The sequence below is a fragment of the Mesocricetus auratus genome, unplaced genomic scaffold (assembly GCF_017639785.1).
Source record: "Mesocricetus auratus isolate SY011 unplaced genomic scaffold, BCM_Maur_2.0 Super-Scaffold_100707, whole genome shotgun sequence".
NCBI classification, from domain to species: Eukaryota; Metazoa; Chordata; class Mammalia; order Rodentia; family Cricetidae; genus Mesocricetus; species Mesocricetus auratus.
In genome coordinates, this window is record NW_024429269.1 from 3041227 (window position 1) to 3061473 (window position 20247).

The 20247-nt window shown below is 47.0% G+C and overlaps 1 protein-coding gene across 2 annotated transcripts in view; it reads right to left on the reverse strand.

Annotated features, from left to right (window-relative positions):
• Znf395 (zinc finger protein 395) overlaps nt 1–18459 on the reverse strand; it is a 52633-nt gene extending 34174 nt beyond the window's left edge. Inside the window, exon 1 of one of the 2 annotated variants that reach the window (XM_040740599.1) lies at nt 18309–18459. The gene's annotated coding sequence lies outside the window, so the exon portion shown is untranslated. Of the gene's footprint in view, nt 1–5597; nt 5879–18308 lie in introns of those variants that run through there. The other variant, XM_040740598.1, reaches the window with a different exon arrangement.
• Between the last annotated feature and the right edge of the window lie 1788 nt (nt 18460–20247).

Here is a 20247-nt window from a genome sequence, read left to right on the forward strand (position 1 = left end):
AAATGTTGAAGCCATCAAAAGCAGAGTCACATAGCTTTTACTTTCAGACCTCCCTCGAGGCTGACTCGGTGCCAACAATTAAGTTTCTGCATGTGATTGTCAAACTAAATTAATAATGCCACCCAGCCCACCACAATTTGCCACCTATGATTTAATATGAACAATATGCCTTTTTAAAAAGTGTTAAATACTTTACTAATAGAGCCTAAAAATCCAGAAAAGCCCAGAGATGGTAACATCGGGTGGAGAGGAAAAATGGAAAGGGGAGGTAAGAGGACAGACACACGGGACATAAAAGAGGAGAATAATTCTGGAGCCTGAGGATGCTACAAAGGGAGAGTGGGGTAGCAGGGGTGAGGAGATGGGGGAAGGACAAAAAACACACTTTGCTAAAAAAAGGCATGATGATATCTAACACCTTATGTGCCGATTTGAAAAAATAAAAATAAATTTTAAGGATGTTTACCAAAGCCAAAAATATGGTATAGATTCTGCCCCTCAGTCATCGTATAAAACAAGAAATAGATTTAATTTAATAGGACTCAGCTGATTATGGCTACCCCTTCATCCTACAGATATATTTTCTCAGTAGAATATAGTTAACAAAACAACTCCTCCCCACCCCCAAAGTCTATTGTAGCTCAGGCTGGCATCAAAGTTTATAATTCTCCTACCTCACCTTTCTAAGTGCTAAGGTTATAGATATAAACCACCAAGTCTAGCTTCTAACGTCTTTGTTTTTTATGCTATTGAAACAGTATTTTTTAAATAATTGAATTTTGTCCTACCTATACAGAAACAAGGTCAGCACCTCCTACCTGCTGCTCATGTGGGAAGGCCTCTGCATCACAGGTGACTATGGATTCTTCAGAGTAAACCAGAATGTTCTAGACTACAAAAACCTGAACTTCTGCTGGTCACCAAATCCGACTAGTATTTCTGGAGTCACCTCTATTAAACCAACTGTTTTGTAGCCTCCCTGAATCCTGGGCTGGCCCAGGGATAAGGAAACCAGAGAGAGATGGCTTGACCCTTCTTACTTCCCCTTAGTACTGTCTCACAGACACAGCACCCGAGAAGCCAGTGTCTCATGGCACTGGAGAGTTGTGACTTACTCACTGCTCACCAAGTGATCGTCACCAGATATCATCCTTAGATGATATGTCGGGGTCCTAGGCATGAGAACCAGAAACTTACAGTGAAGATGCTGAGGAAACCCTGGCATTCCTAGAAACAAGTCTCTCCTAAATCAACCAGTGGAAGTTTGTTTTAAAGAATACCATTCTAGCAGCTGTGGCACATGCTTTTAATCCCAGCACTCAGGAGGCAGAGGCAGGTGGATCTGTGAGTTTGAGGCCAGCCTGGTCTACAAAGTGAGTTCCAGGACAGCTAGGACTACACAGAAAAACCCTGTCTCAAAACAAAGAAAAAAACGAGAGAGAGAGAGAGAGAGAGAGAGAGAGAGAGAGAGAGAGAGAGAGAGAGAGAGGGAATATACAATACAATTTGCTCAATGGTTAAGAGCACTTGCTGCTCTTACAGAGGACCCAGGTTCTAGTCCCAGCAGTCACATGGAGATTCACAGACCTAACTCCATGGTAGGGGACCTGACATCTTCTGGCCCTCACGAACACACTACATACATGCAGACAAAACACTCAACATATAAAAAATGAATTAAAAAATATAATTCTGATCACATAAAAATATTTTCAGACTCCATCTTCCTCAGGAGCAGTCTCTGATTTGCATAACACAAATTCACTGCACACCAATATCCCAGATTCCATGTCACACCCTTACCAGAACCTTCTGGTGGCCAGTCACAGTCCATGGCATAGATCCCAGGCTCCCTGTCTTGACATTCACGGTCTTGAAACCTGAGGTCCCAAATGCCTATAGGCCTCTGCAAAGATGTTGAGTGACTGCTTCAAAGGACCAGGGACACTGAGACCAGGACTGGGGACTCTAAAGTCTTTCTTTTGTATTCAGCAGACAGCCCCTCAACATGGGGAAGCAGTCATGTTTGACTCCTCAAAACCCCTGCCCACTTCTCTAGCCCTTTGAGTACTAATTTTCCATCTTGGCATTTAACACTCCGCTTTGCTTCTTCTCCAAGGTGTATCTTATCTCTCCAGGCCATAAATCCCACCTCTTCATTGGACTTGCAGCCCAGGGAGGTGAAGCTCTGCACACAGGCAGCTTCATAAATACTTGAGGAATGTGAAAGTCTCCCGGTGCATTTCAAACTGTGAGTCTATTATGATCCACCAGAGAGTGGCTGGATCAACTTGGTGGGAAACAAGAGCATTTTTAGTGAAAAGTAACACAATAGACAATAAGAAGAAAAAAAGTCCAAGGTTGCACCAAGAAAAGCGGTTAAGACTTCACAAACTGAAATTTGATTTTGACATACATGATTAGGTACATAAAGTCATGATGTAAGGTTCTTCTCATTATTTTACACTGAGAGAGAGGGTATCAGTGCCTGCGCTTGCAGGAGTTGGCTCTCTCCTTCCACCATGTGAATTCTGGGAATCAAGTCAGGTTACCAGGCTTGATGGCAAGCACCCTTACCCACCGAGGCATCTCGTCAGCCCTCAACTCTCTTAACGTAGGTCATGGTCACAACTGTGTATAAACCCTGCCCTACGATAAACCAAAGAACGAAACCTCTGTCTGCTAGAGGATAATCACTATAAGAAAAAAAATATCTGTCACAGCTCAGGCCTGCCACAGCAGGACTGCAGTGAACTCAAGGCTCCTGAGTTACACAGAATAAGGGATTGGAGAGATGAATGGACAGAGAGAGGGAAGGAACAAAAAAAGGGGGGAGAATGAGAAAGGGGTAAGAAAAAGGAGAGATGAGAGACGGGGAGGGGAGGGACCAAAGGACAGAAGGAAATGAAGGTAAGAAAGAATGGGAGTGACCCTTACGACTCCATCCCTATCCCTCGAGGCCCTCTTCCCCTCAGTTCGCTGATCCTGAGTCTCAAGAGAAACAAGCAACCGAAATGACCATCCCAGCTCACTCCACAACCTTTTGCAATCACCCTTCAAATTCAGATGTTGCAAGTTGAAGCTTGGGGAATTTGTTCAGCAAATCACCCTAAGTTGCTCTTGCAAAAAGAAAGCCGAATTTAGAGCTCAGGAAAAAAAGAGAGCCAGTCTTGTCACTAGAATCCTGGGAAGGAGTAACTGGATGGGACTAGGATGAGCCAGGCCCTACAAGAGGCCCCACATTCCTCTGTCTCCCTTAGGTTGTCTTGCTGTTTGTCCCTCCCCCTGCACAAACAGCGCAGGAGACTTACCTTCATATCTCTGTAAAGAGTAAAGTTCAGCGAGCATCAAAGCCTAGTAACTTACTCCCTTAGCAAAGCCCACTGCACTTCCCTCCAACCTCTAGCCCCACCCTCAGGGTTGTAACAAATGACCCCATGCTCCTGGAAGCCCACTCCCCAGAGTTGCTCCTCCATGCTCGGGGCCAGATGCAGGTGATGTCAAGTGAGAGGAGGGCAAAACAGAAGTGCTGAGGGTCAGGCCCTCGGTCCCAAGTGAATTCTCTGCTGCCCCTATGACCAAGACAACTCCCTGAGTTTCCCCCTACACTACCCTCCAGGGTTCCCACCTATCAGAACCACGGTTGCTAGCACATACATCCCTACATCTGGACAACCTGGCGAACACAGAGACTTCTCTAGAGCCCAAGTGTCAATTACCTTCTCTACAAAATACACATTTCCGATTCCGATTACCAACTACGGCAACTCCAAGGCCCTGGTGTGTGATCAGCTTCCTCCAGGAATGAATTCCTATTCACATCTCTCCACCCTGCCCCTGTCAACAGAATATTTCAACAGTAAAGTCTTCCAATAAAACCAAGTCCAAACCCACAGCACTCCAAAAGTGCAACAGGCTACTCACTGGTCTGCCTCCTAACATCAAATTCAAAAATCTCTACAAATACCCTAGTTACATCACCCCCTGGCCTAATGTCTCCCCAGTACACCCAGGATAAAAGTCTAATGCCTTAGTCTGACTTTCTAGGACTTTCACAATCTCAGTCATTGTTCCTCTCTATCTTTATCTCTTACTGTTCAGGAAACATTCCAAGAGGGCCAAGGCCATCTCCTAGTCTCTAGAGAAACCCATATTCATTCCCCACATTTATTATGTCCCATCTCCAGAGTCTCATCATGCAAGGACATAACACAGGCTTAGCAATCCCTGTACATAGCACTGTCCCCTGACCTCCAACAGCACCCATTTCTGCACCTGGCATTTTGACAACTAACTGTGCCCCATCTGGAATCTTATTTCACATGCTCAAGTCTTTCTGTATCCTCCAAGAGATTATAAGCCCTGGAGAGAATTATTTGTGCATCTTCTGTTGCCTTACTCACGGGAACAACCAAGCCACTGGACATCCTTTATCAAGCTTGTCACCTGTGAATGCTTCCTTCTGACTTCTGAATCTTGCCAGGGAATTGTCTACAGGTGGAAATTATTTAAAATGTGTGCCGAGGGCCCTTCCCCACCTTTAACTGCCATGCTCCCTGTGCCCCAACGTTTATATTAACTTTGCCGCCATAGCATATTAATTTAAACTTGAGCTCTTAAATCATTTCTCTTGTAGCTTCCTGAGGCTTTCGACTTCTCACGTGCCTGTAAGCATCGCCCAGAAGTCTTGGCAGTAGAAAGAGAACAGAGTAGGTTCTCAGAAGTACCTGTGGGCTAACCAATGTCCTTCTGTTTCATTCTTCCAAAGCAAGAACCTCTATTTACACATCCCCTTAGGAGGGTGTCCCCAAGCTACAAGACCTGTTGATCGCCCACTTTGAAACCAACTGCCCCACTTTACACCCTTCTATTCAGGGAGAGTCAAAAAAGCAGTGAAGGGCTGGAGATAGTCCCTGTGCCATGGCCTGGCATCATGGGAACCCATGCCTGGTGGAAGTCCTCCAAAACCACAGGAAAGGGAGGGATGGAAAACAGGGCTCGCGCAGGATTGCTGGCAGGTAGACCTCCAAGTGGGCCCGAAAGTGAAGACGCGGAGCAGAGCCTTAACTCCCAGGCAGGAAGGGAACCCTGCCTCGGAATTGTCTGTCCATGACAAACTCCCTTTCTAGGCCCCCATCGGCCACTCCAGAGGCCCACAGTGCCACGGCCAAGAAGAGACCCGGGGTGAGCCCAGCAGGCTTAGAGCCAAGGGGGCGGCGAAGGGGGCCGCAAGCAGGGGGTTGAGAGAGGGTGTGTCGCGAGGCCATGTCCCGCAGCACGGCTCTCTGTGGATCTGGAGAGGGCAGGGGCGCGCGGAGCGCCGGGCTGACGGCCCAGTCGGAAAAGGGGCAGGTTAACAGGTCAGTGTGGGCCCGCGAGGCCACTCCCGGCCACTGCTCAAAGTTGGGAGGAAGATCCGGCCGGAGGACCCGCAACATAAACAAGGCGACGCGCGAGAAAGCGAGCGGCCACCCCCACCCGGCCACCGCCGCAGCAGCCCCGGTCCCGCCCGGGCCGCACGAGCCTCCTGGGCCCCCAGCCCGATGCCGTCCCCAATCCCGGGTTGCAGCCCCCGCGAGGTCCCGCGCGCAGCTCACCTCGGCCGGCCACTGGCCCGGACAGCTCGGCTCCCTGCAGCGGCCGCGGCCCTGCCCGCCACCGGCGCGGCCCCTGCACTGCGCCGCCTCCCGCCGCCGCCGCCTTCGCGCCCACCTGGCCGGCCTGCCCTCCCTCTCCGGGACACTGCGCTCACGTACGCGGCCGCGGCCACAACCCGGCCCGGATTCCCCCGCCCGGGAAGGGAGCGCACCGAGCCGCTCGCAGCCAGTCCGCCCGCGAGCCAGCCAGCTAGACGCGGGGACACACCCCCGGCCACGCGCGCGCACGACCCGCGCGCCCCCAACCCCGGCCGCGCGCGCGCGCTCCACAAACCCTGGCTGACTGTACACAGTGGGCGCTCAATAAATGCTGGAGCGACTCCTCTCACACATGCGCACTTGAACCTGACCGAGTTGTGACCCCCCCTCCCCCAGCCCCCACCCCTAAATCGGAACGTTCAGCTGGGTCCGGAACCGAACTAGAGTATCTGACACCCCCTTTTTTTTTTTTGCTTTTTCTCCCCCCCCCCCCCACTGAACTGCAAGCCCAGCCAAAGTTTCTGGCTGTTGTTTTTCCAGCGCGCCCAGGGCGGGAAAGGAAGCCAGAAGCTCTGGGCGCCAGGGACAGCAGTTTGGCGAGGGCGACAGGGACCCGAGGCCGGGTAACCGGGGGCGGCGCGCGAGGGCGGAAGAGCTTGAAAACCCAACCTTTCCATTTTGCTTTGGACCAAGAGTTTTCTTCCCCGGTTTTTATGACATTTATTCGTTTGGAGCTGTAATGCGAGGCGGTGTTTACTGTTTCTAGAATTAAATGGGAGAAAGTTAACTATTAGCCTTCAACCCTTGTGTAAACAATACCGGTTGCTTTTTGGCACCGTTAGGCTCTAGCTTTTGGATAATTTGTAACAGGGAGAATCGAAGCTGTTCCATTGTGTAGTTCTGTGTTTTTCCTAGATAAGACCAAGGACGGTGGAGAGGGGCGTGTGTGTGTGTGTGTGTGTGTGTGTGTGTGTGTGTGTGTGTGTGTGTGTGTGTGTGTGTGTGTGTTTACAGTCAAACAAATTTAATGAGTAAAAGAGTAATCCCCTCCCTTCTCAAAAAAAAAAAGGTTTTAAAACATTTTGAAATTGCGGCTCAGTGGAGTGTTGGTACAGTTTGGGGAGTCACGTGTGATCCTAGAACCAGCATCTTCATCTGGTTCAACTCTGATCTATTTGATAAAGCCGAGTAACTAGAGATAGTGCTCAGGTTTGGCCACACTGTTACCCACTGAGCCATCTCTCTCCAGTTCCCAAGATATGCAATTTTTATTTGCTATGACCTAGGCACTAACAGTGTGGCCAAACCTGAGCCCCAGCATGCTGCAAGGTGGCAGGAGAGGTGGAGTTGTCCAGCAAGTTATCCTTAGACCTGCGCACACCATAAATAAATAAATAAATAAATAAATAAATAAATAAATAAATAAAATTTAAAAACTAGCGTGTCCCTTCACCTGCCTCCAACTACTTGTTGAAATAAAATTATCCAACTGGAATCAAAATTCCTATAGGAGATGGTTCACAATTAGGGGTGATTTTTGTCCCCAGGGACACTTAATAATATCTGGAGTCATAACAGTCTGAGAGCTGTTTCCTACTGGTATCTAAGCTGCTGAAGGTCAAGGATGCTACCAGTGTACGGCTGTGTACAAGACCGCTTCCCATGGATGAATTAACTAGTCTGAAATGCTTGTAGTGCCTGCTCTAGGACAATCCTGCTAGGGTGTGATTCATCCAAAACTGCTTCTCCCTTTTAATTCTCAACCTCAGGAAAGACTTCGGTTTCGAATTAAAAAGAACAGAACATTGTAGGGACTCACATCAATGACTTTAATACACAAAGCCTTCCCTTAACATGAAAATGTAGATTGCAATTGTATATTAGTAAAGGAACCAACAATCCATGCATGGCTTTCCATTCTTGTTTCCAGTTGTCCTCAAATGCTTCCTGTATATTCACCCCTCTCATGCCTTTCTAGATCAACAGTCCCTGCCCCCAAGGAACACTCGGCCTCTTTGAGGGGCAGACTAGTACTGCTCACAAACAATTGAGGAGCAATACAAAAAAAAAAACCTATAATTAAGTGTTAAATGCAGTCCAGGGACTAAGGTGACTGAGAGGAAAGGGAAATGAGTCTTCACAGTAAAGCCTGGGCTCCAGAAATGCTTGTGGAGCTAAATGAAAGTTCTGTGCACAGAGTAGGTCCCCAGCCAGAATATGAACTCACCACAGGATTTAGACTGCTAGGCCTCATAAAAAAATGAGAGTATCTGGCGTTGGGTTTTGTTTTATTGTGGTGTTGTTTTGTTTCTGTTTTTGTTTTGTTTTTTGTTTTTGAGATAGGGTTGCGTAGCCCAGGCTTACCTTGAACTTGTTAGATAACTAAGAAGAAACTGCTAATTCTCTTTCTTCATCTTCTCAAAGGCTGATGTTACAGGCATGTGCCAACACACCCAGTTTATGTGGCACTGGGGACCAACCTGGGCTTCATGTATACCAGGCAATCACTTTCCCAACTGAACTACATCTCCTGCCCTTTTTTCTTTTTTATAATTTTTATTTATTTACTAAAAAAAAAAAGCAGGGTCTCTCTATAGCCCTGTCTGGCCTTGAACTCATAGAAATCCACCTGCCTCTGCATCCTCAGTACTGGGATTACAAGGTATGTACCACCGTTACTGGCTATTTGTTTGCTTACTAATTTATTTTTGCAATACTAGAGATTGACCCCATGGCTTTCTGCCTATTGGCAAGCATTCTACCACTGCTCTAAATTCCCAGCTTGAATTTATTTTTCTTAAACTATCTCATTTAAACTTTTAACCAAACATATGCTTCCTAAAATGACTGAGTTTCAATAAAGCTGAAATGCTAATTCAGTTGACAAAACATATGCCCCCACTGTGTGCAAAGCGAACCCATACTCCCTGAATATGAACAGAGCCCATAACTTGTTCTGGTTTGAAATCTCTTCTTGGAATCACAGGCTGTTTGGGGACATATGTCCTCTCCCAGCATATGTTAGACACAAATCCCTCTTTACCACAGGCAGTACACATGGTGTACATTCCAGAGTTCTGCAAATTAGCCCCAACTCAGAACATCCCTTCTCAAACAGCTGGTCCAAACACACAGACACCTAGCATGAAGCACGTTCCCGAATACACACAACATGCAACATGCCAAGCAGAGTGTGCTTGGAAAGACTGTCATCTTGGGTTTGTAGTCCTGTTCTCCTACCTACTTCCTCCATGTTAAAGGACTTGCCCTTCCTGGAGGGCTGTCTCATCTTTGGCCTGTCAAGCTTCCTTTCTTCCAGTCTCTGGCTCCCTACTAAAATGCTGGCACCTCAGACCTCCTTTCCATTAAAGTATCCCTCATCAGCTGAGATTAAGTAAAGCACCTCAGCCTTGTTCTTCCCCTCCCCTCACTAACTTTGTATGGACACACTTATAGGTCATACACTAGAAGTCTTAAATGTCCACCTTCCTCAGACTCTTTATGCTACCGCTTATAGGTGTAGCTTCTCCAAACCACCCTTCCCTTGGCCCTTTCCTCTACCTGAAGCTCCCCAGAGGCTGCCTGTAGCTTTTCTAATACAGTCCCAGCACTACTCATAGAACCAGCCCCTCCTGGGGAGCCTCCAGCTTCACCTGCCTCTCTCTGTGTGTCTGTGCACCCCTCTCATATTGCACCCCGGACACCCTCAGCCGCTCACCAGAGTACACGTCTTCCTTTGTCCTCTGCCGTATCCTCTGCTTGAAATACTGTTCTCACTCATTGCTCTACATGGCTCTCCCTCCCCATCCCCAAGCTGGGAAGTTGGAGGAACATATTCTCTGAGATGCTTGCTCTGGCCTCTGAGGCAAGATGAGGTGTCTCTCCCATGGTTCCGGCATCCTCAACTTACTCCCTCCTCACTGTGCTGAAATCTCCACTCTTTGACCTTTACCTCCTACAAGACTACAAATGTATGGGACAGTCTCGTTGTCCTTGACACAGCCAATGCCTTATACCCAGTACAGTACAGTGCTGTAAGTATTTGTTGCTGAATGAACTGCAGGCTGGATCTGGGGAAAGAGTAGCAGTGTTCTATGGTCCAGCTGATCCTCAGTTCAAAGCACACTTTAAATATTGTATGGGCTCCCGGGTTCTTGAGGAGTCATTTATTTAAAGCTGGGTGCAACTCCCAGTGTGAGGTTTCTCTACGGCTTCATTTCCTGGACTCCAAAGTCTTTGTTGTTGTTGTTTGTTTGTTGTTCTTTGTTCTTTCAAGGCAGGGTTTCTCTTTGTAGTCCTGGCTGACCTGGAACTTACTCTGTAGATCAGACTGACCTTGAATTCATAGATCTGCCTGCCTCTGCTTCCCAAGTGCCGGGATCAAAGACGTGTGCACCACCGCCCAGCTATGAGCACTAAACACTTATCACCAATTCTCTGCTTGGCATCCCAGCATTAAACCTCTGGGGTTCCAAATGCAAAAACAGACTTCTGATGGCCGTTGACAAATCTGCTTCCTCCCACCTCAGTAAATGACAACATTCTTCAAGTTCTTTGGGAACAAGCACACATCCTTGGAAATATCCTTAACTCATTTTCTTCCTTTCTTCCTCCCTTCCTTCCTCCCCCCCTCTCTCTTTCCTTTCCTTCCCTTCCCTTCCTTCCTTCCTTCCGATCTCAAACTCTGTAAAACATTTTTTAAAAAATCTATTGGCACTATCTGCCTAATGTCCTATTTCCAGTACAGCTTCCCCGAACCAGCCACCACCTCTCCTACCTGAACATCTGTAATCAGATCCTGCCTCCTCCTGTCTCTGTTGCCTCTCTGTAGTCTATGTGACACCTCAGAAAATATAAAGATCCTTCTGCTCAAAACCTCCAAGGGCTCCTCCATCCACTCACTACAAGGCCATGTGATCTTGGCCCCAAGCAGTTCTGGCCTACCCAAGGACACCATTGCTGTTTCTTAAACCAGCCCCCTCGGCCTATCTGAGACTCCTTGTTTAGGGCTGGAATGATCTTCCTGTATACATCTAGCATTTAACTACATCTCTGTTCAAACGCACTAGACATTTTCCTTCCAACATATCTGAAAATGCACCTACCACCACTCCATTGGTAGTCTCTGGGCTTTGCACTCATTACCTCCTGACAATCTGTCTCCATCTGTTTGGCTACAACTTCAATGAGCACAAGGATTTTATTTGTCTTGTGTCCTCAGCTTCTAGGACAGTGTTTAGCATACAGTAGATACCCACTAAATAATCAGAAATCAAGGGTCTGATTAATTCATCAAAAAGGTTTTCATGGGCTGGGGAGATGGTCCAGGGGTTAAAAACAGGCTCAGTGAGCATGCAAGCTAGCATTTGGATCCTCAGTACCCATGTGAATGCCAGGTGGAATTGGTGGCCTGCCCATAATTCCATCCTCTGGAGTTAACGACAGGAGATTTCCAAGCACAAGACAGCTAGCAATACTATCCATATTGGCTAGCTCTGGGCTTGATTGAGAGACCTTGCATTAATGAACAAAGTGCAACAGAGATGGGGGATAATTTCTGATCAACCCAACCTCAACCTCATGCCTCCATACACCTGTCCACACACATTCATGTGCATTCATCTGTGCACATATACCAAAACACATACAAATGCGCATATACACATGAACACTTCATGCACAGGAAAATGAAAAAAGGTGTGTGTGTGGGTTACTCATGAGTCAAGGCAATCTACAATTTTAACTTCTTGAATCCCCTCCAGAATTTAGCTACCCCAAGGCAGGGAGGGCATCTATCAGCTTAGTTGTTTGGGCTTCATTTCTAACTTAGTCGAAATAGGAGCCACAACTGCCTCTTCAATACACACTTCTAACACAGCTTCCTTTGTGGTCCTCTCAAAACCAGACTGTGAGTGTCAGATGGAAAGAATAATATGCTATTTTTGCATTTGTAGCATTTTCAGTGCTTTTCTCTAGTTGAGAAAAGTCACAGTACATCTTAGTGGACAAAAACAAAAACATAAAAAACACCACCAGCCCAGCACCTATCCTGAACATTTTTCTCTCTAAGAAGTGCAAGAGAGAGAGTGTTTGCAAATTCACCTGGGGCCAATGGTAGTTCTCTCTGATCTACTTGTCTTAAAGCTTTTCTGGAGGAAGTAGGCTTTGCATTCCATTGCTAGAGGATTGATAGGTTGTGAGACTGTACAAAGCTTAAGGGTATCCCTGAAGTACCTGGTATAGATCTGTGCAATGCCCTTTCACTCAGACAAACTCCCACACGTATGCAGAGCTGGAGACACTCCGGTGCATAAACTCTCAGCTCTGTGCCTACTTCCTCTAATCTTTGCATCCGGATCTCAGTAAGAATGCACACTCACTGAAGGAGGAAAAAGAAAAAAATAATAATAAGCACAAGGTCTAAGAACTCTGGGTAGAAGAGGATGTGTAAGCCCAGGCAGGCTGTATATGCACATATGGTTTTGTCATTTTATGCTTCTGTGGTTTCTATGACACAGGAAATTCATTCTGGACAACCATGCTGCTTTCTCGAGAGGGCAGTATGTTTATCTCGGCCCTTGAAAGCACAGTGATAAGACCCAGGACAGGACCATTTTGAAGATGGCTAAACTGTGGCTCCCAGGCACATCAAGTCCTTAGGGAGGTATAGAAGACCAGAAAGCTTTCCACACTGTCTTCTGGCTATCTGGATGCCTGTCACCCAGGAGCCTCCCAGATACAGGCAAGTTAACACATAACAAAAACACTGATTGAATTCAACTTATTGAGTGCCTCTGTGTGCTCCCCAGTGTCACCAAGGGTTTCTCTGTTATATCCCCTGAAGGAAGAATCTTCTCAGAGAAGACCTCAATGAGGCCTAGGGCAGCTTTTCTCACCCACAAGGGAAATAAGTCAGAGCTGTGTGAAGTATTACAACATAAAACAAGATGCCTAGGTCAAGATGGTTTTGTTTTGTTTTATTTTTAAGGTGATTGCATTGTTTTGGGGAGTGGTTTATCTCCCAAACCTGATATGCTAGGGCTGAGTTCCAGTTTGAAAATAATAAGAGGTGGGAGAACCTTTAAGGGGTGGAGCCTCACCTGAAGAAATTTATCCTGAGCCACAAAAAGGGAAGAATCTTTTTCCAAAAAATTATTTAATCTTTGAAAATTACATTTGAAGGAGAATCTAAGTTTTAGATAACAGTGTCTATACTTAAACTCAAAGTTTAGATAAAGAAAACTGGGTCTTATTTTAATATTGTTTATTTAAAGATTTTATTTTATTTTTAAGTGTGTGTGTGTGTGTGTGTGTGTGTGTGTGTGTGTGTGTGTGTGTGTGTAGTGCCCTAAGAGGTCAGAAGAGGGCATCAGATCCCTTGGAGTCAGAGTTACAGGTAGTTGTGAGCTGACCAACGTGGATGTTGAGAACTAAACTCAGGTCTTCTGGAAAAGTAATATGTACTCTTAACCACTGAGCCATCTCTCCAGTCCCTGTTGTTTGTTTTTTGTTGTTTTTAGAGTCAAACATTTTCCCAGAAAGCTGAGTCTTAGCCTCCTAAGATAGCCATCACCACACTGATTCTCTTAAGCTGCAATTCATTAGACACTGAACCACTTCCTGCTTTAGCAAACCTTCTAATACATTGAGATAGAGGCCCTATGAATTATTAAAGTCCTATTCAATTACCCATTTGTATTACCCTCCTGGGAGCACTCAAGTTTTCCAAAGCTTGTCTCCAGCATGGCCAATCTCACAATGTTCTCACTTATAAACTGTTGATTTACCAAATCCCAACCCTCCCTCTCTCCTGGTGTAATGAGCTGTTTCAGTGCCTCCTGGGAACAAGAGAAATAGCTAATAACGATGTATTCTCTGCTTTAGCGCTTCAGGGTAGGGGTGAGGACTTCAGTCCACTCCAGATGTCTGTAAGGTGTTATACCTCTCCTATTTCCCACTGTAGCTCCTACTTACCTCATGACTAAGACTAGTCACCCAAAGGCAACCTCTAAGGCTCACTAGCCAACTAGCTTATAACAAACACTAAAAGCTGGAAAATGACTATTACCATTTACTTTGGCATCAGCTAGCCCAATTCCAACAAGCAAACCCACCACTTGGTAACTTCAAGTTATTGATGTCTTCTTATGTGTCTTGGTATGACAGAGCACAGTTCTCTTGGCATAGAATCCCTTCTGGAGTCGGAAGATGGCTCTGCAGGTAAGAGAGCTTCACCGTTCTTCATTTTCTCCACATTGCTCCATTGAACTATTCCAGGGTTTCTCTCATAAGAGTTTCTGAGGCAAAGGACTGATTCAAGCCAAGACAAAAGAGCGAATTTCCTCAATGGACTCAGATGAAACTGGTGATAAAACCAGGTACACTTCCAAGAGCAGACGCTGGAAAAGCAAGCTGGGTCTATAAGGAGTCCCCATGAGCTGACAAAATAATCATAATTTACCAGTTATGCCCACCTTACCCCATCACACTGAAAATGTCACCACTGTTCCAACGATTGACGTGTTTGGGAATCTGAAGTGTGTTTTTCTTTGATCTGCTCTAGTTGGTTGGTGCAATAATAAACATGTGAGGCCTTCTTTAAAAGACCATGAGATATCATTATTGCATTCTCTCTTAAGTCTGTATTTTTTTATGTGTGTGTGTGTGTGTGTGTGTGTGTGTGTGTGTGTATGTGTGTTCAGGCACACACACGTGCCACCACATGAGTGTACAGGTAAGAGGACAATTCTCACAAATCAGTTCTCTCCGTCCACCCTGGGTCCAGGACTGCCCCCCTCAGGTTGTCAAACTTGCTGGGCAAATGCTTTTATTTCCTGATCCACCATGTCCACCCCTCACTCCCACCCCTATTGCTACCCAAGGTCTCATGCATGGTCATGGTTATCTTTCAATTCCCTATGTAACCAAGGATGGCCTTCAAATTCTGCACCTGCCTTCACTTACCAGAACGCTGATGTTACAGACATCATCACACCTGTTTTATGCAGGCCTAGAACTAGAACCCAGGGCTTAGTGCCAATTAGGCAGGCACTCTACCAAGTGAGCTCCATCGAGGCCAGCCTCTCCGATGACTCTTTGATGGGAAGAAGCCAAGGAGCAGTTCTATTGCACAACACACAACAACGCTTCCAAAAACCCTCTTTCCAAATCCCTTGCCTCAAGATTAAACTCCCACATCTGCTGTTTCTCTCTGCCTCTCTTCCTTCCTTCCTTTCTCCTGCTGTCCCCAGCCTTTCTTCTCACTTGCTCCCTCTCTTCCAGGGGTGACCTGCCTTCTGCAGATAAACTTTTCAGGGACCTAGCATTCAACTTTCACCGGGCTCAGACCCAAGAGGAATCAAGAATAGACAGGGATTTATACTTTAGACATCTCAGGTGCTCAAATTAATTCGTACATTTCAGAATTATTTATTTATTTTATGTGTATGGCCATTTTGCCTGCATGTATGTAATGTGAACTACTGACGTCAGATCCTCTAGAAATGAGGTTCTGGTTGGTTGTGAACCACCACAGAGATACTAGAAATCAAGTCCCTGTCCTTTGCAAGAACAATAAGTACTTGAAACCACAGAGCCATCTCTCCAATGTCATCGTTTCAACTTTGTTTTCTCTTTTAAACTTTCATGCCAATATCAGATTAGTGGATTGTCCCATGTGCTTCCAAGGAGTACACATAGCCCCCCCCTTGCCCCTCAGGCCCTCAGAATAGCCATTGCTAACAAAGAATGAGAAAAAGAGCATCTACCCATGCTCTTTATGGAGTACTGACACCTTTTTCAATGCTTGGTGTCTAAGATTTAGTTATTATAAATGTCCCTGCTCCTATCTATCCTTCAGCTATAACCAACTAATAATGGTTATCAAACTCACTCCTTCCTTCCTCTATCTTATCTTTCTTTTTTTTTTATGTCCCTAAAAAAAACAAATAATCTCATCTCACAAACCTGTCTTTGACTGGTGACAGAGCTCCGCTGGTAAAGTGCTTGCCTACCATCCATGAAGCCCTGGGTTTGATCTCCAACACCAGAGAACCAACTAAGATAGTGCCCACCTGAAGCACATTTGAGATGGAAGCAGGTCATCATCCTTGGTTGTGAATCTAGTTCAAGGTCAACCTGAGAAACATGAGAGGCTGTGTCAATAAAATAAGATGAATGACTAATATAATAAATAACTAAACTTGGCCTTAGCCTTAGGAACGTGTGGTGGCATGTGCTTGTAATTCCAATACCGGGGAGGCTGAAGCCGAAGGTCATACATTACAGGTCAGCATCAGACTAAGCTATTTAGCAAGACCTTTTAAAAAAATACATAAATGGTAGGGTAGTGGTGGCACTTGCCTTTAATCCTAGCACTCAGGAAACAGAGGCAAGCAGATCTGAGTTCTGCTGGGCCAGCCTGGTCTACAGAGTGAGTTCCAGGACAGTCAGAGCTACAGAGAAACAAAAACAAAAATAAACAAAATACATAAATGAAAAAAACTAGAATCCCAGTTTATATTTTATTCACATTTCAGACAATTACAGTATCCCAGGGTTAAGTGTTGTGTCCATAATTTGGGCTTGTTGAAGTGTGTCCTGTTTGCAATGGCAGTAATACTGAAGAATTAAACTTGCTTCTTACTGTCTAACCCACATCCATGGGACACACACACTTGGCATGACTCATTACGGGAAGTAGAACACTTAAGAAGTGATAGTTATGGCCAGCACCCAACTTCCATTATTCTCGGAGGGAAAAATAAACCCTGTGCCAAACTTATTAGTCAGACTCCTTTTTAGAGATAAGTAAGAGGAACTCGCTTTATGCTAGCTTAAGCAAAAAGAGCAAACTTGTTGGCTTCACTGAGAAATCGAATGTGCCTGGCAGGGATTGAACTCAGGGCCTTGTGCATGCTAGTTAAGTACTCTAATATGGATCCAGACCCATGTCCAGCCCTTGAGAGCCCAAGTTTAGCCAACCTTGTAATGATTTAGTTTTCCAAATTTCTCATGTCTGTTTGCTCTATATTAGTAGTTCCATTTATTTTTCCTGCCTCAAAAGAGCTCCCTTCCCCCCAAAGGACTTCCTTCATATACTTGGGTTTGTTGGCAAGTCCCAACTCCAACATCTCAATTTAGCAACTCTAGCAGAAAACAGCCTTTCTCTCCCAACCTCCTCCTGTTGGTCACTGGGAAAGACTAATTGACTGCTGAGATAAAATGTCCCACCTTCTGGCGATGCATCCCAGAAAGGGTAGGATGCTACAATCATGAAGACAATGAAACCCACAGGGAGAGCTGGCTCAGGGGTTAAGAGGGCTTGCTGCTCTGGCAGAGGACTAGAGTTCAGTTCCCCGCACCCACATAGGGCAGTTTGCCACAGACTAAAAGGCGAGCTCCAGCAAATCTCACACCTCTGGTCTCCACCAGAACCAGCGCTCACATGCACACAACCCATACACAAGCCCACACACAATTTAAAATAATAACAAATATTCAATAACTAGCCCCAGGGAATAGAGGAGTAATGTCCCAAAATCAGAGACATCCTCACACAATGGGGTCAGCACCTTTGGGGAGTCAAGGCTTCCTGTTTACTCTTGTTACTTTGGGGTTTTTGTTGTTGTTTTCTGGCTTGTGACTTCAGACCAACTAGTGTCTTTAAGAGTTTCAAGTCCTCGGGTATAAAACATGGTAGTTATGAAAACAGTATCAAATGACGTGCGTGCTACAGTTTCTCTGTGCTTTGTATTTTCCAGATGATGGGAAACTCAGTTGAGGAAGGTATTTACCCAGGGTTCCCTAATTTTTTTCGAGTTTTATCTGTGGAGCACTTAGGATGTGTGAGCAGCCCTCGGGCTCATCCTATAAATTAGAAAACCAAGCGCGAGACTGAACTGCCTAGAACAAACGACAAAGGGTTTACTGGCTACATACAGGCATTCGAACTACATGAGGACGAGCAAATGAATCATTTCCTGGATTAAGAAAAGTGGCAGAGCCCCACTCTGCAACAGCACGCAGCGGGTGTCCACCTCCTAGAACTGCAACTCTAGAACACCGCTCCACAGCCCTACCCTAAGGGATCTAAGAAAGTCAGGGCCTAAAAAACGTTGTGCACGCACCCTTCCCCGACTACAGTACTGTGTGTGTATGAAGGGTGGAAGGGTGGAAGAATTCCTGTGCAGCCGCTAGGAATTCGTTTTAAGACTGCGCTGGGCCCTATCATCCAGCTCCTATCCAGCCCCCGGCAGCCCCCCCCGCCCCAGCTCGCTCCGCTCCCGCAGCGCGCAACTCCGGGCCGCATTTTCGCACTCGCTTTCCCGCTCCCCCCTCCCCACACCGGGTTACGGCTCCCCCGCCAGGAGTAAACAAGCAGCCAGAGCCCGCAGTCAGTAGGCCGGGCCCCTGAGCCCAGTTTCCTGCGCCAACCCTAGCAACAGGCTCCGCCCCCCCACGACAGGCCCCGCCCCGCGTGCCTCCTCCTCTCCCTCCATTCCTTCTCTCGCCCGGTCGCCGAGCCGAAGAGGCCCCTGGCCTTCAGCGAGCCTCCTCTGGAGGGACCGCCCCGCCCACGCACCCACGTGACTCGCGCTATGGGCGGGAGAGAAACGTGGGGCTGGGGGTGTGGCCAAGTCCCGCCCCTCCCCACCCTGAGGCCTGCGCTACCTGGCGCTGCTCCAGCCCGCTTGGCGCGCTGGGCCTCGGGGCGGCGCGGGTGCCAGAGCTGTTTCTGCAGACGCTGCGCGCTCCGCTCCGTCTTTCCTGTGGTCTCGGCCCGGCTGAACCTCTTAAATTTACCGCGTGAGCCCCAGAATCGACCTCGGTCCCTGAATGTCTGCATTCCGGCTACGTAAACATGCCTCCTGAGCCGTCAGAGTGGCGCCCGTTGCCCTTTCTTCGAAGGTGAGCGAACTTGAGATTCAGGACTGAGAAAAGAGATCCCAAGTCAGACACGACCTCCTGTTGCTTCTCTGTCCCGCCTCTTGTTGCAGTTCAGGGTCAAAAAACTGACCACTCCAACCAGTTCAGTCAGCATCCGCGCCTCTCCTAAGGACAGCACTTCTGCCAATCACCTTTAAGGCAGCTCCAGGAACTAGACACATCTGGCTGAGAAAGAGATGGGGAACCTTCCCAGCAGTACTCTCTCGTGCCTGTAACGAAAGGACTGAGCACGCCAGAATCCCATGGCCAGCTTCTCCACCTACTTGTTATCATGGGCCAGTCATTTGACTTCTCTCTGCTGGATTCCAGAGATGACATGTAACCTGGACGAGTGACAGTAACTACCTAACAGAGATGTCGCACAGATTAAAGCTGTAGGTCAGGTGTTCAGAATAGGGCGTGGCATCCAAGCTAATCAAAGAAATCACTCAGGACTGGTCACTGTTCTATGTTGCCTTCTTTTTTTTTTTTTTTTTTTTACGAGACAGGGTTTCTCTGTATTGTTTTGGAGGCTGTCGGTCCAGCCCAGCCTCAAACTCACAGCGATCCACCTGTCTCTGCCTCCCGAGTGCTGGGATTAAAGGCGTGCGCCACCACCGCCCGGCATCTATGTTGCCTTCTTAACGCGCTTCCGGATGCCTGCCAGTACCTACAACATCCAGACAAGTCTTTGGGGTCCGAAGTCAAGGTTACCACGCACGGGGTTAGGGGTAATGGAGGGACAAACAGGTCACTATACTGACTAAAGCAAACACAGCTTCTGACTAGTGACGCTTGAAATCTTGTGCGATTGAACCCAGATCTTGTGCCTACTATGGCGGCCTCCACCACTGAGCTGCACCCCCTTTCTCCTCGTACAGATTATTTTGAGACAATCTCTCACTCAGTTGGCCACCTAAAGTAGCCCAGGCAGGTCTTGAACTTGTGACCCTCCTGAACCGCTGAGATTACGGGCTTGAACTCCCAGAGCCAACACCAACAAATCTCTAAGTAGAAGGAATGCCCTGCACGTTGTGAACCAACTGTGGTACCAAGGAGTGAGGGGTGGGATGCTGGAACAGGATGGGGTCCCGAGAAAGAAGTTGGCCACTGGCCCAGAGTAGGGAGACACTACTGGCCCCTGGTATTTTATCCAGTAAATCCCACGAGAAAGTGTTTGCACTTAGATTTTGCTCACTCCTTCAGAATAGAGCCTTTTGTTCTCCTCTATACAGCCTCTTTATATTTAACCCCCAACTCCATCCTGTGGGTATTGGTGGTCAACAAATGTTTCAGTGTTTGTTAAGTGAGATTTACCCCAGGGGTTCATCTTAAAAGGAATTTTAGCTGGCATGGTGTCACACAGTTTTAATTCCAGTACTTGGCAGGTGGATCTCTGTGAGCTTGAGGCTAGCCTAGTCTACATGGTGAGTTTCAGGACATCAAGGTCTACAGGATAGAGAAGGAGGAGGAGGAGGAGGAGGAGGAGGAGGGATGTTAGGGGCTGTAGATATAGCTCACAGGTTAAAAGCACTGACTGTTCCTCCAGAAGACCCTAGTTGAGTTCCAGCACCCCTGGGACTTACATGTAACTCTAGTCCCAGGAGATCTAGTGCCTTCTGGCCTCTGTGGTCTCCTGCACACATGTGATACACATATACTCGTGTAGTCTCACACATACACA